Below are 14,817 nucleotides of genomic sequence, written 5' to 3'. Positions count from 1 at the left end.
ATGACACTGCTGTCCACCTAAAAAGTACTCATGAAAATAAAAATTACTGATTCACAACTATTTTGCTTAAAAATTCAGAGTATTGTAGGAATTCTTAGCATCCTTCCATGCCCATGGATGCTATACAGCATCTACACACCTGCTCAGAAAGGACTTCTAAGGGTTTTACTCCTTCATACCCAGCAGAGGGTGGTAAATGCTAGAATTTGCATTTGCCAAATTAGCTATCATTTGGATCAATCTTCAGCTATGAGTTTGTTTCATTAATGTCTCTCATTATCAGAATTTGTCTCAAACCTGCAGACACACAGGGCAAATTCAGTGCAATAACAGAAGCAAAACTGGTTTTATGTTTGCTGAACTGGCTACTTCATCCTGCAGGGCAAACAAAGCCAGAAAAGTACCTTATCAAGATGCACCATAAGTTGTTACAGCAACATATCCTTGCATCTCATATGTATTAAAAGTCATGCTATATACTAAACACAGTTGCACCAAGCAACAAGTTAGCTGATTCAATTCAAAGAGACAATGCTGGTTTAAGAGGAAAAAATAATTTTATATGCTACCTCTGCTTAAAATAATTTTGTAGTCTACCTGTATTTAAATAAATAGCTAAAAGTCATTTACTATGGGAAAACATTTTAAAACAAAAAAAGTCTTCATTTTCTGGCTCCTTCACACTATTTTGACCTTGTAAAGCCAGTTTCCCTCATAATTTTCTTACATGTCTCCTCCTGTCTCCATCTCTCTATGTTCAACCTACCCATGGTTTGTCCAGGTTTCACTGGTGTGACTGAAAACCCTGCTCAACTTGTGTTTCTTAAGTGTTAGTGCTGCAGTATTTGATTTTCAGCCAAAACAGCACTGATAAATGAATGTTTGCAGTCTTTAATGTTGGAGTGCTCAAAACCAGCAAGCCATTCAGTCCTCAGTTACCTGACACTGGCTCTTGAGACTACAAAAACACTGCACTAAACCACCTCTCCCCTAAATAGAGTCCTCGAAACAATAAAGGAGGTAGAGAGGAGACTTGTAGGGATAACAGCAGTAAGCAAAATATTCCACCATTTTTCTATACCACCTGCTCGATTTAGGTCTGCAAAATACCATACAAATTCATAGTATTCCTACCTTTTCGTTCTGCCCTTTTCTGAGAGTGCTGGGGAGGGGGAAGGTACTGCCAGGAAATGTGAGATAAGGGTTTCTAGATAGATCTGAGCCATGCAGGGTCTCTGGCCAAATGCTGCTGCCTATCCCATGATCGCTTCCCCTACCCCAGCTTTTTCCGGAATAAGGAAGAGCCCACACATGGTTTTCATCATTCTCATAGGATTTCCTCTCCAAGATGTAGGTGAGTTAAAGCTGGGAATAGATATCAGCAGGAGGCAATGCAGAAGTCCAACAGTGCAGTGTTGGGAGTCAGAAGTGACTTGAACGCAGTGGTCTCTTTGCATGCTTCTTGTCTGCCTTTCAAGGAAATGCAATGTGCAGTCTTTACACTTTGAAGACTGTTTCACTCTGCCGATTTACCAAATGGGAACTAATCTGACATTTTGTCCAGGGTTTTTCCCCTCTCTCAAATACCAAACACTTTGTAGAGCTCCCTTTCAGTGGAAGGAGGCAACCCCCACCTTCACAGGCTTTCACACCATGAGGACATGACCACACATCCCCTCTCAGCCCTGCTGTGTGTCCATGTCCCCTTTCTTTTGCTGTCAAAGCCTGAAACTTTCTAATAGGCTTGAAGCAACAAGAGCTCCTGAGGGTCCTTATTTTCTTATTAGAGAGTTTAGGACTTTGTGTCTCATCTTGCTCTTTCAGCCCTGGAATACTCCTTGCCTGGGAGCACACAATGCTGCTGGCCCTTGAGGAGCAGCAGCAGGGATATGGAAGCCTCCTCAGCTTGTCTCTTTGCCTGTAAGTACACATTTCTTTCCATATTTTGTAAAGTTTTTAAAGGTCCTGGTCATTGTTTATATAGGGCCATGTGTCTGATGCCCTACAGGGTAATGTTATATTCCAGAGAGCAAAAATTGCTTTGCTGTGCAGAAACTAGGGAACGGAAGAGAAAATTACAGTCCACAGGTGGTCAGAGAAGTATGGATGCGCAGCAAGCTCGTGCGCTGATTTGCCAAGGCTGCAGCATATCTGGGTACTCCTCAGCGAGTGTAAGACGTCGGTGTGAGACTTCTCTCCTTTGTACCATCAGCAATGCGCATTGCTCCGGAGGCAGATTCACCTCCTATGAACCCCAGCTGCACATACCCAGGTTAGGGGTGGACATTGCTGCCCCAGCTAGGGGCATATTTCTAACTATGGCCTCCTCATCACTGCTTTCTTTTCACTTTCCAGATGTGCTGTGGGCCATTAGCGTGGAGCAGGACCCTGTTATAAACCAGGGACACAAGGATAGCAATGCTGAAGTCTTTTGCAACGTGATGGCCAGGTCAGAGCCCTGAGTCAGCACTGAGTCCTCCCAGGGAAGGCCCCAGAGAAGCAGCTCCACCTCCATCTCTGAGGCTCTGACCTCACTGGGGGAACAGGCATCTCCATACAGACAAATCTCTGTCTCTGCCTGAGAAGGTACCTGTGTCCTGTTAGGATTCAAGCGAGAGAAGGAAGGCAGCAAGTACTGCTCCTGTGCCGTGTGGGAGTGGGCACCAAGCCACAAGCCTCTTCCAGTCTGCAAACCCTACCTGCCAGGGATGGTTTGTGGGCATCTTCCACCAGGTTTCCTTCCCCTCAGCCCTGGCCATTAGACTAGCCATAGGAACCAATGTAGAGATCGAGCAGGAGGAATATCATTTCAAGCTGCAGAAATAAATGATAAATGTTGGCATGTCCCTGTAACAAAACAGTATGTCCTCAGACAGAAGGTCACTGCAGCTGTTTATCTGTGAGATGAAATTCAATGGCAGCATGTAGGAATAGAGGAGAAGAAATTAAGAAAATGTACAGTATCCAACCAAAACTGAACCAAATATAGGTAACCAAAATGACTAGACAATATGCAATGGTGAAGGACATATGGGTATTAGTGAACGTTAAGTGCCCAGACACACTCAGGCTCTAACTGTGATTATAATCATGAGTGAGGCACATTATCCTTCAGGATCTCTGTAACATGCCCTGCTTCTGCAAAAGGTCCCATCAATATTTAAATATACTAAAGTACCTGAGGACTGCATTACTCTGCATTTTATACGAATGAAAGAAAGAGCAAGAGGGGACGTGGGAGCCAGCAGAGACCCCCCCCAAACATACCCACAGGGACCGGTTCCCTAAGGGATGCCTCTCGCTGCCTCTGCATGTCTCCTCCTGCTCAGCAAAGCCCATCATCACCCTTAGCCTCACTGTGGCAGCCCTGGGGCCATGTCCCCCTCTTTCCCACCCAGCTCTCAGCCTCTGTGCTGGGGCCAGAGGGAGGGATCAGCACTGCTGTCCCGACAGCCATCCCAGTCTCTGCAGGCCAGGGAAAGCCACAGTGCTGAGACTGGTAGGAGGATGGGAGACTAAAAATGGATTTCCAGCCAGCATCTCCTCACCGCCACTCTCTCTCCTGTTTGCCTCCAGACCTGCTGTGAGCCCATCATGTGGATCAGCGTCTGGCTTTTATCAGCCAGCAGCCACAGCAGAGCATCATCAGCCAAGGGGCTGATGGCTCAAGCTCCAGCTACATCCACTGGTACCAAGCCCTGGGCAACGGGCCACCACTTTACCTCTCCTCAAACCCAGGTCCTATTCAGGACACTAGTGTCCCTCCCGTGAAGGTCACAGCCTATTTCCCACCCAGAGACAATCTGAACACTGAGAATATGTAGAGTGGGAAGCTGTTGAAATGCAAGGCTGGCTCCAATCCAATTGCAATTCTGTAGTATAAATATGTTTCTACCTACAACACAGGAGGTTCCTGTTAGCTCCAGAGGCTTCTGGCTCCCCTTAGGGTTATCAGGCTCCTAGATGTGGCCTGACATCAGTTCTTTTTGCTCTGCATCAGCCCTGGGAACATTGGTAGACAACAGGCAGCGAGTTTTATCAGCACAGGAGAGGATGTTCTGATGAAGTTACTTGATTTCCAGGGATAAATGCTCTTGGCAGAGCTTGACAGGTTTAGTGTTTGTGACACAGTACCATTTTTTAACAGATTTCAAACTGTTCCTAATAAAGAAAGGAAGGGGAATGAGTTTGAAGTTTTAATATAATTACATTTGCATCATGAATGAGCAGATGAACAACATCTGTTTTATATAACATTACTTCTGCTAGTCAAAGATTTCACTCTTACAGAAATGCCTTTCTTTTGAGCAAACCCTCATGCCCTGTGGAAGTACTGAATGGTTTATTTGTGTGGTCAGTTGCTTTGAGTCCATCACCAGATGGCCACCAAATGCAATGACTCTGGAGGTAGATTCAGGGGGTAACACATTAGGGAATGTTGTGGTAGTTTCTCATTAACACGACAGGTTTCCAAATTGATTATTTCCTTTCACCCAGTCTGAATGCTTGAAGGCTGCAGAGGTTTGTGCTCACTTTGAAGAGAGCAGATTTAGATATCTTTGCTTTCAGTGCTGATGGAGGAGCTGGCAGTGATGTTATAGTTCCGATTGCCCATGGCTATTAACGAGCCCAGATTAACATGGGATGCCACCATCTTTCCTTCCAACTATGAATGTGACTGGAAATAAGTGCATAAGCTTTTGGTACACTCTTTTGCGTGCTTTAAGGTGTAATGGTATTTTTCCTGCATCAAAGTGAGTAGCACATGCACTCATCAGACATTTTGCTTTAGACCTGAAAATGTCCAAACTTTCCTCTCCTAAACATTTTTTCCAATCAATGAAAATAATGTTTCCTTTATGTTTAATCTGACCCTTTCTCATTTGCCTACTAGATACGATCTGATTACCAATACTCCAGGCAGGAACCAGGCTGCTCTTCCTCTCTGAACAAAACTCAGGACTACTCTCTTAATCAGGATCCCCCATGTAGTAAAATGAACATTTAGCAGGAAACTAATTCAGTTATTGTGATTGCTGTCATGTTTATATCTGGTTTGTAATTGACCCGTTGCTGTGTTAGGTGCTTCAGAAGAATGCTCTGTGAAACCATCTCTACCCCTGGGGAGTTATGCTCTTAATCAATGAGCAAAACAGACAAAGACTAGGGAAAGGGTGAAGAGTTACTCTTGGTTTTTTTCCAGTCAGGCACTTCAGCACAGAAAGGTTTCTGGCCGGGTATCACCAAGCATTTATGTGCCCAGCTGAGCTCGCTGCAGGGATGGGCATTCTCCACCACTGCAAGCCCAAGCTTTTGCAGCTGGCTTGAGACAAGGGAGAGGGGGGCTGAGGTCAGGCCCCGGCAGTGCCCTTTTACCAGGCTGCTCACCGACATGCCAGTGCCAGCAGAGACGAAGTGGCCACAACGTGAAGTCATTCCTCAGGAGGAAGGAGATGTCTGGAGAACCACCCCTACACAATGCATGCGATGGTGAGACCACAGTTACACAGTGTGTGTGACCCCCTCGACCACTATTTTTTTACAGAAAACTAGGCCTGCACAGCAAAACACCACCAATTTCTTCATTGGTTGATGTCCCAGACACTGGATGGTGCAGGAGTTTTACTGGGGTGAGGGGAAGCCCTACCTACTTATTGTGCCGTGCTTTATATGGCAAGGTGGGAGGAATATTAGCTACCAGGAGCTGTGTCCTCCCTGCCCATGATGAGAGGCAGGGCAGTATGCGCAGGAAGAGGTGAAATGGTATTGTGGAAAAAGAGATGATCTTGGGCACAAAACATTTCTTCCAGGGTAGAAGGACATTGCTCCTATTTTTATTTATGTTCTCCTAATCAAGTCCTGCTGCACTGAACGTCTTACCATTGTTATGTTGTCCCACTCAATTTCAGACTGACCTGCAAGTGTTTTAAGTATGTTAGAAAATGCCCAGGCTAGCTGTCTGTATGTCTGAGCACTCACAAGCTCAGGCAGCACAACAAGCAAGGGCTGGAGGAAAGGGAGGAGGATGGTGCTTGTACAAAGGTGATTGTGGCTGCCTTTGGCTTGGGGCTGGGTGCCAGGAAAGCAGAGCATGTCTCTGCCCAATGAGACCCACGTAGGTGCTCCCCAGCTCTCAAAAACCTGTCCCTTGGCCAGCTGTCTGTGATTATCCAGGAGAGTAGTGAGGGGGCTTGGTATTAGCTGTACGCTGTCATAGAGGGGCAGAACAGAGAAAGATGCTGGTGCCTGCTGGGCAGGACAACAGTGCAGTGACCTGGTCTGGTTAGAGGCTTGCAGGCACAGGCAGCACTTGCCAATGGTGTCACCAAGTTTTCACATCAACACGCCCCTCTCTGCCTCTTTTTTAACAGGAAATTAAGCCAACACTGTAAAAAACCATCCCTTGTCTCTTCACCAATTCATTTGCTTTTTTTGAGGGGGCAAGGTATCAGTATATATACTTTTTAATTTTTTTTCTCTCATTAGGTTTAAACTATCCCAGCATGTCTGAACTTTCTTTTCTGAGGAGCTGTGGCAGAACTAGAAAAAATTATGGGCCCCTTGAAAACCATCCAAGTTAGTCTCTTGCCTTGGAAGGAATTTGTATGTATTACTTATTCTTAATGGTGTCAGAATATATTTCTTCTCAGTTTTACATCACACTTCCATTTTTCCCCCAGCCTAATTATGTGGTTTGGTATCAGCAATATCCTATTAAACCAAGTCCCAAGCTCAAATGACACTTGGCAGATAACTTGTGGACAAATAGCTTGATTCCCCTGTGTGATGGCTGAGAAACATGTGCAATACAACCTGCACTGGAGATAAGGTTTTCCATTTCTCCCCCTCCTCACACTGTGCAGCAGTATGTGCCTTTGCCAGCAGAAGCAGGGAGGAGGCCTCAGTCCCTCTTCCTCACGGATGGGGTGCCTGTGGTTTGAGAATACCCCCATGACCCCAGGGATGAGGATTTCTTGCTGCAGCCTCATCCCTGCTGCATCTTCCCTTCTCTCCCTCCAGGTGTGCTCTGGGCCCTCCACCTGGACCAGGAGCCAGTCTCCATCACAGCCCAGCCATTTCCAGCGGATACTGTCAAATTTACCTGCAAAGTAACTGGGGGGTCATGGTTCACCTACATCCACTGGTACCAAATGTCACCTGGAACCCTCTCCCCACCCAAAGAGGCTGGTCTGTATCACCCTTTCTGGGTCTGATATTAATTGGGACACAGGTTTCCCCAAAAGAAATATTTTGTCTACACACACACACAGACACACACCTGCATGCTGCTGGTGCACGAGCTGGACAACCAAGTCAGCAGGTAGTACCGCTGCCTGCGTGGGACTGCACCCACAGCCGTTCCCTTAACCTTCGGCCATTTACTACGGCAGTGATGTGTTTGCAGAGGAAAGATCCCCACAACGCTGTGAAGTTTTTGTGTAGAGACATTCCAGCTTATTTGTCTATGGGAGAACAGCAGGCACAAAGGCCAGGAAGTGCTTGATAGGGGACTAGGGGAATCCAAGAGGGAGACAACGAGGAAGGGAGAAGTGCTATCGTAAATGACTAGGGAACAGGAGGGCATTTTGGATGAAACTGCCGAGTTTGCATGTCCCATGGCAGTTTTCAAGTTTTACCCCAGGTAAGGAACTTTACGGATGCAAAATCCAGAGGGCTGAAGAAGCAAAATGCTTTCCAGATGTAAATAGGGAAGGGCACAGTAAATGCTGGTGAATCCTTATGGGAGAAAACCACCTCCATCTTGGACTCCTTTTCAAGCTGTCTTCAGCTGAAGACCTGGGCAGGAGGCAGGAGGGACTGCATAGTGCCTATGATTTCCAAGGGGCCATCCTGGGAGCCATGTAGCACTGTCTGTTGCAGAGCCCTCTTGCTACCCCAGGGCAATTCAATAAAAGTGCAGTCTTTGGGAGAGTCAATGAGCAGTATCCTACTTAGCACGATGCTGAGCATCTTGTCCTTCCTTCCTAGGTTGTTGACTCTTCCTTCCTGGGCTGTTGAGTGATGTGAGGTATGCCACACAGCTGATAAGCAGCTGGGAGGTGCTGCTAAGCTACTGTTTATTTATGAGATAAAAGTCAAGCACAAATAAGAGCTATTTACAGAAATATGGTACTTAATGATACAGTCTCAGCAGTTTTTATGAAGTTGTATCAAAGGTTTCTAGGACTAGAAATGAAATTTTAAGACACCTGTCAGATCCTGCGGTCCACCTTGCTCTCCATGTAGGATTATTTCTTTTATTGTTTCTATGGAAATCTAGTTTTAGCAGCCCCCAAAATGGACCTGCCATCATCTCCAAGGGGAAGTGATGGGCTATAGCCTGGCTTACCTCAAGATCAGGACATTGTCTTGATTGACAGCCTGAATTTGCTGTACTAGCAAGGGCTACTAACACTGAGTTCACTTACTCTTCTAGGTCACAGAAGAAAAGGTTTACCATTTTTTCCTGCAACAACTAAAGAATGCAAAGCACTTCGGTAGATTCACAAGAAAGGTGTCCTTTTCTGAAAACTATTTTTAACTAACACTAATGAGAAACAGAGAAAGTCAGTGCTTCTGAAGTTGCTTGGGGCTATATAGATTTAGGTTTTCTGAACAAAGCATTTGCTACTTTATTGCATATTATTTTTATAAAGCAAAGATTTAAGGGAAAAAAAAATCATTGAGTCAGAGGGTGAATATTTTTCAGACACTGAATTGCGAAGAACTCCATTCCCATGTTTATCCTGTGTTTGTCTACACCTTCCAGCAAGCACCGAAGGGTGGACCAGGATCTATATTTGAGCAGTCAATCTTCCTTTCCCAGGCTGTGTTGCCTCTTACACCTCATATGTGAGTGGGCAAGGTAAGAAACTTCTGACGTGTATGTCTCCAGGCTCAGTGATGTGCAAGTCCTGGGCCAGTGCAGCACTGCTGTTGATCTTGCAGCTTTTTGCAGTTTTACAAAATAAACTCACATAATATTTTTTTTATCCCACTCAGAAAGCCACAAACATTATTTCCAATTGCAACAGGCCTTCACTTCTGAGTATTTTACCGTTAAGACAGGAAACCAACAAAATGCTGTTTAAAGATCTAACAGCTATGAATGGCAAGTGCTACACCATGAAATGATAAAGAGTTGCTTTGATGTTAAAGTTGCACTTCTAGAAGGTACTTTTCCCACGCTTTGTATTGGTAATGGGATTTTCACTGTTGGTGGGAGCTAGAGCCCCTTCTTGTGACTCCCTCTTGATGTGCGGTCAGTGTGAGTGCTCAGCACTTCGCAAGGTGGACCGTTCAGCCAAAGCCCAGCAGAAAGGAGAGGAAGAGCCCCTTACTTTGGTAGGATTTGTACAGGAGACAGCCACAGCGCCCGCCCATGCTCTGTTCAGCTCTTGCTAGAGTGGAAATGACTGGCTTTCCCTGCACCTTGGGTGGTTTACACTCCCAGGAAAGGGCTGGGTTGACTCTGCTGAAGTCAGGAGTACCTTGAGTAGTGACCTGAATGGTAGCAGACACAAGTAACGAGAGGAAGAAGAGAAAGATAGAAAGGAAGCAAAGCCACAGTCAAAGCACTGGGGAAGGAAGGAACCGGCATTCAGGTGTCTCCAATGCAGTGGGGAGCAACGGGATAGGGTGACTGAGGTGTGGAGCGGACTTTTTCCTTATTCGAGATGGTCCTGGTGTTCCAGATAGGCCTAAAGTGTCCTAAAATTTGAATAATGCTTTCACACGCCTCTTTACAGTTCCTTCCTTGCAAGGCACACCTCCTCGTCTTGTCTGCCTTGGTGAAATAGCTGACCTGAAGTTTCATGTCTTCTCAACAAGTTGTAAGTTTTGAGCAAAGGAAGAAGACAGCCCTGAAGGTGAATATTTTATCAAGATAGAAGCATCTACAAAAAGACCTTTGGAAGGCAATCCTTAAGTTACCTAAATTCTTATTAATCACTCTAACTGATTACTGAGCGTTTGAATGGCTTTACAGTCTCTTCATAGTTGCTGTGATACACCTATCAGATGTATCGATGCAGGAAGCACGCTTAAATTGTTAACTTAAAATTTCCTAGCTGAAATCAGAACGACCAACATTGAATTCAGTTGCACCTGTTAGAGAGTCCTGATCCCTCATATCTCAAAAAAGCCTCGAACAGGCTCATCAAAACCACATGCTGGTTCTCTACACTGAGCTGGATTAAGCCATTCAAAGTCAGACTTGCCTGCGGACAAACTTGTACCTAATAGGTCATTTAACACTGAGCTGTATGGACCTATACAAAGCCCCTGATGACTTTATGATTTTATATCATGTATGAGAGAAACCATCAGCACACTTCTGGGTTTGCAGGAAGAAAGAGTCAAGACTTTTTTTTTTTAAAAAGTGGTTGATTTGTTGCTTTCCTTATCAGAAACTCTTTTAAACATAAGAAGCTGATAGGAGTTAGGTCAGGCTGAAAAAAAAAAAAAAATCTCTGTGTGTAGGTTGTCTCCAGCTATTTGAATGCATTTGAAATCCCACTGAGATGAGTGGAAAGACTCCCTGTGACTTTAGATGGGAAGCTCCAATCAATTTGGGGGCAGAAATAGAAGTGTGTGGATTATTTCATGGTGGTGGGAAAATTGTACCTTGTGTAAGCAACTGATTCCTACTTTAAAAACAAAGGAACATGACAGCATCAGTATCAGTAAACTGTCATTATAAAGCCTATTTTTCAGATAGTCTGGAAGAGGAAGCAGCAGAGTTGGGAGATAGCTGGGGGAGAGGGCTGTTCATCAGCAGGTTTTCAGATCTCAGAACTGAACTTTTTTTTAAATGAGATTCTAGCTTGCCTGATTAATGCCAGATGATATAAAAATACTTAGGCCCACATGTCGCATTTGGCTTGGGAAGTGTACACTATTTTGATTAGAAAATCAGATACTAAACCTTATGAGAAGCATAGAAAGCCTGTTCTAAAAATGGCTCTCTTGCAGGTTTAAGAACATAATAAGAACACAAAAATGAGCATATTACTACTGATGCCCTGCAGACATCATAGAAGTTTATACTATAAAGCATCTCCATTTAAACTGGAGAGCTAAACATAGATTCTAGCCTGCTAAAATTTGTAATGGTACCAAGACCATGGGAAATGGTTGAGTATGAAGACAGGTGCCCCCGACAGGCAGAGGAAAATCCCACCTTCTCAGTAAAGTGGGAACCAGCAGCTGTAGGGCCAGGTAATGGATGATGTTTGCTGGACAGGCATGCTTTTGATACATATTTATGATTTTTTAATTACTGGAGCTGTCAGTAAAAGTTTGAAAACACTGGAGCTTCCTTTGCAGTACTGGGTAACTCCACACACTTGCCGTAGGAACAGGGATTTCAGGTAGAAGTTGTATTACAGGATCCCATTTGATGTTCAATGTTCAAAATGAATGGGACAAATTGTTAAAGGAGCTTCACAGGTATCATCACGGGTTGAAAAATTATCCTACACTTGGAGCCTCCAACACCTCAGTCAGTAAGAGAGTTAAGGAATGAAGCTGATCTCTGTCTAGTACCACATCTGGGGGATAAATCTCAGAGAACAGGGCTCTCACTACAACAAGCAAAGATATATCTAGGTGGAAATGAAGCAAGGGGAACTTGGGCAACAAATAAGGTATTTGAGTGGGGCAGTGAACTGCTGAAGCATCTTGCCTATGACTGTGGTACTACAGTCTCTGTTGCTGATCACAAGGCAGTTTTCTTAAAGAAAAGCTGTAGTTGCTCACAGAGGGCTTAATTTTGGGAGCTGCTGTGGGTGGTCGTATCCATTTTCAGGGTACCACCACTTGCAGAAACTTCCATATGTGGATGGAAGAGATGGAAGAGATCTCTTGTGGCCCCTCAAAAGCCTGAGTCATTTAAAGGAGGTGCCACTGGGTGACGGGAACCCGAGTCACTCATTTCTCCTCCTTAGGTCCCTGCTCCCTCCTGGTGGGGACGGACTCTGCTTCTGGCTGGTCCAGGGAGGCAGGCTTGACATCGTGCGATGCACATGTTGCTGCTGCAGGCGCTTCTGACTGCATCATCCCTTTGCTGTAGATGTGAGTCGCAGGGGCTTGGGAGACTGGGGCTGGTCACTGCTGTCACGACAGTGCTGTTTCTCTGCTTCTCCTTGTAGATTGAGCTGCACAAATCCTCAGGCAGCCAAAACCTTCCACGAGCAGAGCCGTGCAAATGACTGCGCGGATCAGCTGCCATTTTTCTGGGTCAGACTTTCTGAATACCTTCATCCACTGCTATGAACACAAACCCAGAGAAGCACCAAAGCACATTCTATACGTGCAATCAGGGGTTCCTTATTTTTATGAAAAATCTTACAGAGATATTTTTGGGGCCAAAAAGGTGAGGACAGAGTCCATCTGTACTCTGACAATAAATAAAATCACAAAGCAGCAAGAGGCTACCTATTATTGTGACTCCTGGGGCCGCACAGCCTTAGAAAACTATCAGGCAGCTGCCAGAGGAATCTCCTCTGTGCTCCCGAGGGCTGGAAAACTCACCTGACTCCAGGGTCCTGCTTGGCAGGCTGGGCTTGCCTGCAGGAACTCTTTAGGGTGACAAGTTGTGAAAAATAGCATACAAGTGCTGCTTGCCTGCTCTAGATGACTAACCTGGAAGGAAAGGCAGAAGGGAGTTGCACTATCTGTGAGAGATCAAATCAAAGTTTAACCCTGCGTCTCTCCTTGCCGGGTGCAGCCCAGCACTCTGCCTCCAGCAGCAGGCAACAGCACATTCCTAGAGGAGACCAAATGAACAAACACACAGCAGCAATTTCCCAGAAATGCTTCCTGATCTCAGTGATTTAGGGCAGCAATTTTGCCTGCTTTCGAGGGGCATCTCTGCTCTTCCATCCTCTGGTAGCTGATGTACCTTAAAAATTTGGACATGAAGAACTGACTTTAAAAGCTAGCACATTGTAATCTTATGTTAAAAAAAAAAAAAGTGACTCTACTCATCATCCAAACAAATTCCCTGCAGAAAAATAAATAATAAAAAAAATGTTTGCCTCAGTAGTGAGATCTCTTCTTACAAGGCTGTTTTTTGGTTTTGGTTTGGTTTGGGTTTTTTGTTTGCCTTCTATTTAAGTGTTAGTCAAAGGAAATGGCTTGTGCATCATTATTTAACACATCCACAGCTGGCACAGCCTCATTGGATGGTTTTCTGCTGCTCAGATCTGCTTCACCCCTGCTTGAGTCTGGCCCTGACCCTGTCCCTGTAAGGAAGCCATAAGGAGGGCAGTGACAATGTGGCTGCTGAGTGCTTTCATCCTGGCAGCTGTTTTTTCTTGTATGTGCCCTGCACACCCCGCTGCCTGCACGTCCGCCAGTGGCAAAGTGGACCCTCTCTTATCTCAGCTTCATGCCTCTAACTTTTCTCTTTCTTTCACACAGGCAGTTCTGCACAAGTCTTGCAGCAAACCCCCATATCCATCACCAAGCCAGAAAGCAAAACAGTGCTAATCAACTGTCACGTCTCCGATACTGATTTTGGTAATGTTTTCATTCACTGGTACCAACAGAGGCCCAATGCAGCTCCCAAGCGCATTGCCTACATGTCCTCCAGGGTCTTCCTCGAAGACAAGTCTGATGAGGGGAAGTTTACTATTGAGAAGGACGCTGCCAAATCTGTCTGCACCCTGACAGTGAGCAAAGTAACTCTGCAAGACTCTGCTACCTACTACTGTGCTAGGTGGGATGCACAGCAGTAGAAAGCCATAGGGGACCCGCACAAAGATGTGCTCTGCTTTCTGAACCAGATTCTGAAGTGTTTGATAACACTCAGGAACATCCCCACCCTACTTTCCCTATCAGCCCTGAATCAGACACACTGTACAGGCAGCCAGATGCCAAAGACGCTGCTGAGCTAGTGCAGGTTTTGCAGATATACACGCTACAGCCAGCACCAGCAGAGCTGTTACTTCACTTTACCAACTAAAAGGGTGTTTTTATAGGTCTGGCTCGATTGCCTCCGGGTGGGTTTATAGGACAGCAGGGTGGGCTAGCTAAAAGAAGAAAAAACCCTTTCTATTCCTACTACCCTTCAGGCTACATCTTTGGAATAAATCCCCAGTTACATCATTTGTGTGGCAGAATAGAAGGATATAAGTGAAAATAAACTTGAAGCACCGCTCAGGACTGCAGATGTAATATACCCATTTTGTACTTCTCTGCTGGTAAAGAATCTTGTTTTAATTTCTCTTTGTTTTCCATTTGGAGTTAGTTGATCAGACCTTCATTTAGGTTAAAGCACAAGTCTCTTAATTGACTTTAGTGAGGCTTCTCATCCAACACTGCAGCAAACCTGCAAAACAAACAGCAACTATACAACACATATTTATATTTCTGTTTTGCAAACAGAAAGACATTAATTTAAGTTATTTCACCCCTTTTCTCTTTATGACCAAATAACTGATAGATAAAGTCACAGGACCACAAAGGACCTAGTATTACCAGTCTCCAGTATGAGGTGTCCAGAGCACATTGAGCACTGGGGTAGCGGTTGCATTTCACAGAAGAGTGAAAGATCGAATTCCTGTCACAATTGTAGGACAGCAGTTACTGGATCTACATGAAAATCCTTGAAAAAAGAAAAAAATGGCTGAAGTAAGTAAAATAACATTATGACAACAGAGAAAGGTGAATTGGTTTTCTTTCCAAGGGAACCAGCAGTGACCTTGCCTCTGAAGAATGACTTTGAATTGCACAGAATATTTTCTATATTTTGTTTGCCCTAATGATCTTTAGTTCAAACTAAGCCGATGGGGGCTGTAAAGCATTTGTGTT

General features: G+C 44.9%; 1 pseudogene; it reads left to right on the top strand.

Moving 5' to 3' along the window:
• The first annotated feature begins 7,562 nt into the window (after positions 1-7,562).
• Positions 7,563-13,742, top strand: LOC142037563 (uncharacterized; annotated as a pseudogene).
• The last annotated feature ends 1,075 nt before the right edge of the window (positions 13,743-14,817 follow it).

This window comes from Buteo buteo, chromosome 2 (genome assembly GCF_964188355.1).
Source record: "Buteo buteo chromosome 2, bButBut1.hap1.1, whole genome shotgun sequence".
Taxonomy (NCBI): domain Eukaryota; kingdom Metazoa; phylum Chordata; class Aves; order Accipitriformes; family Accipitridae; genus Buteo; species Buteo buteo.
Note: the sequence above shows the minus strand (reverse complement) of the source record. Positions and strands in the feature narration are given on the sequence as shown.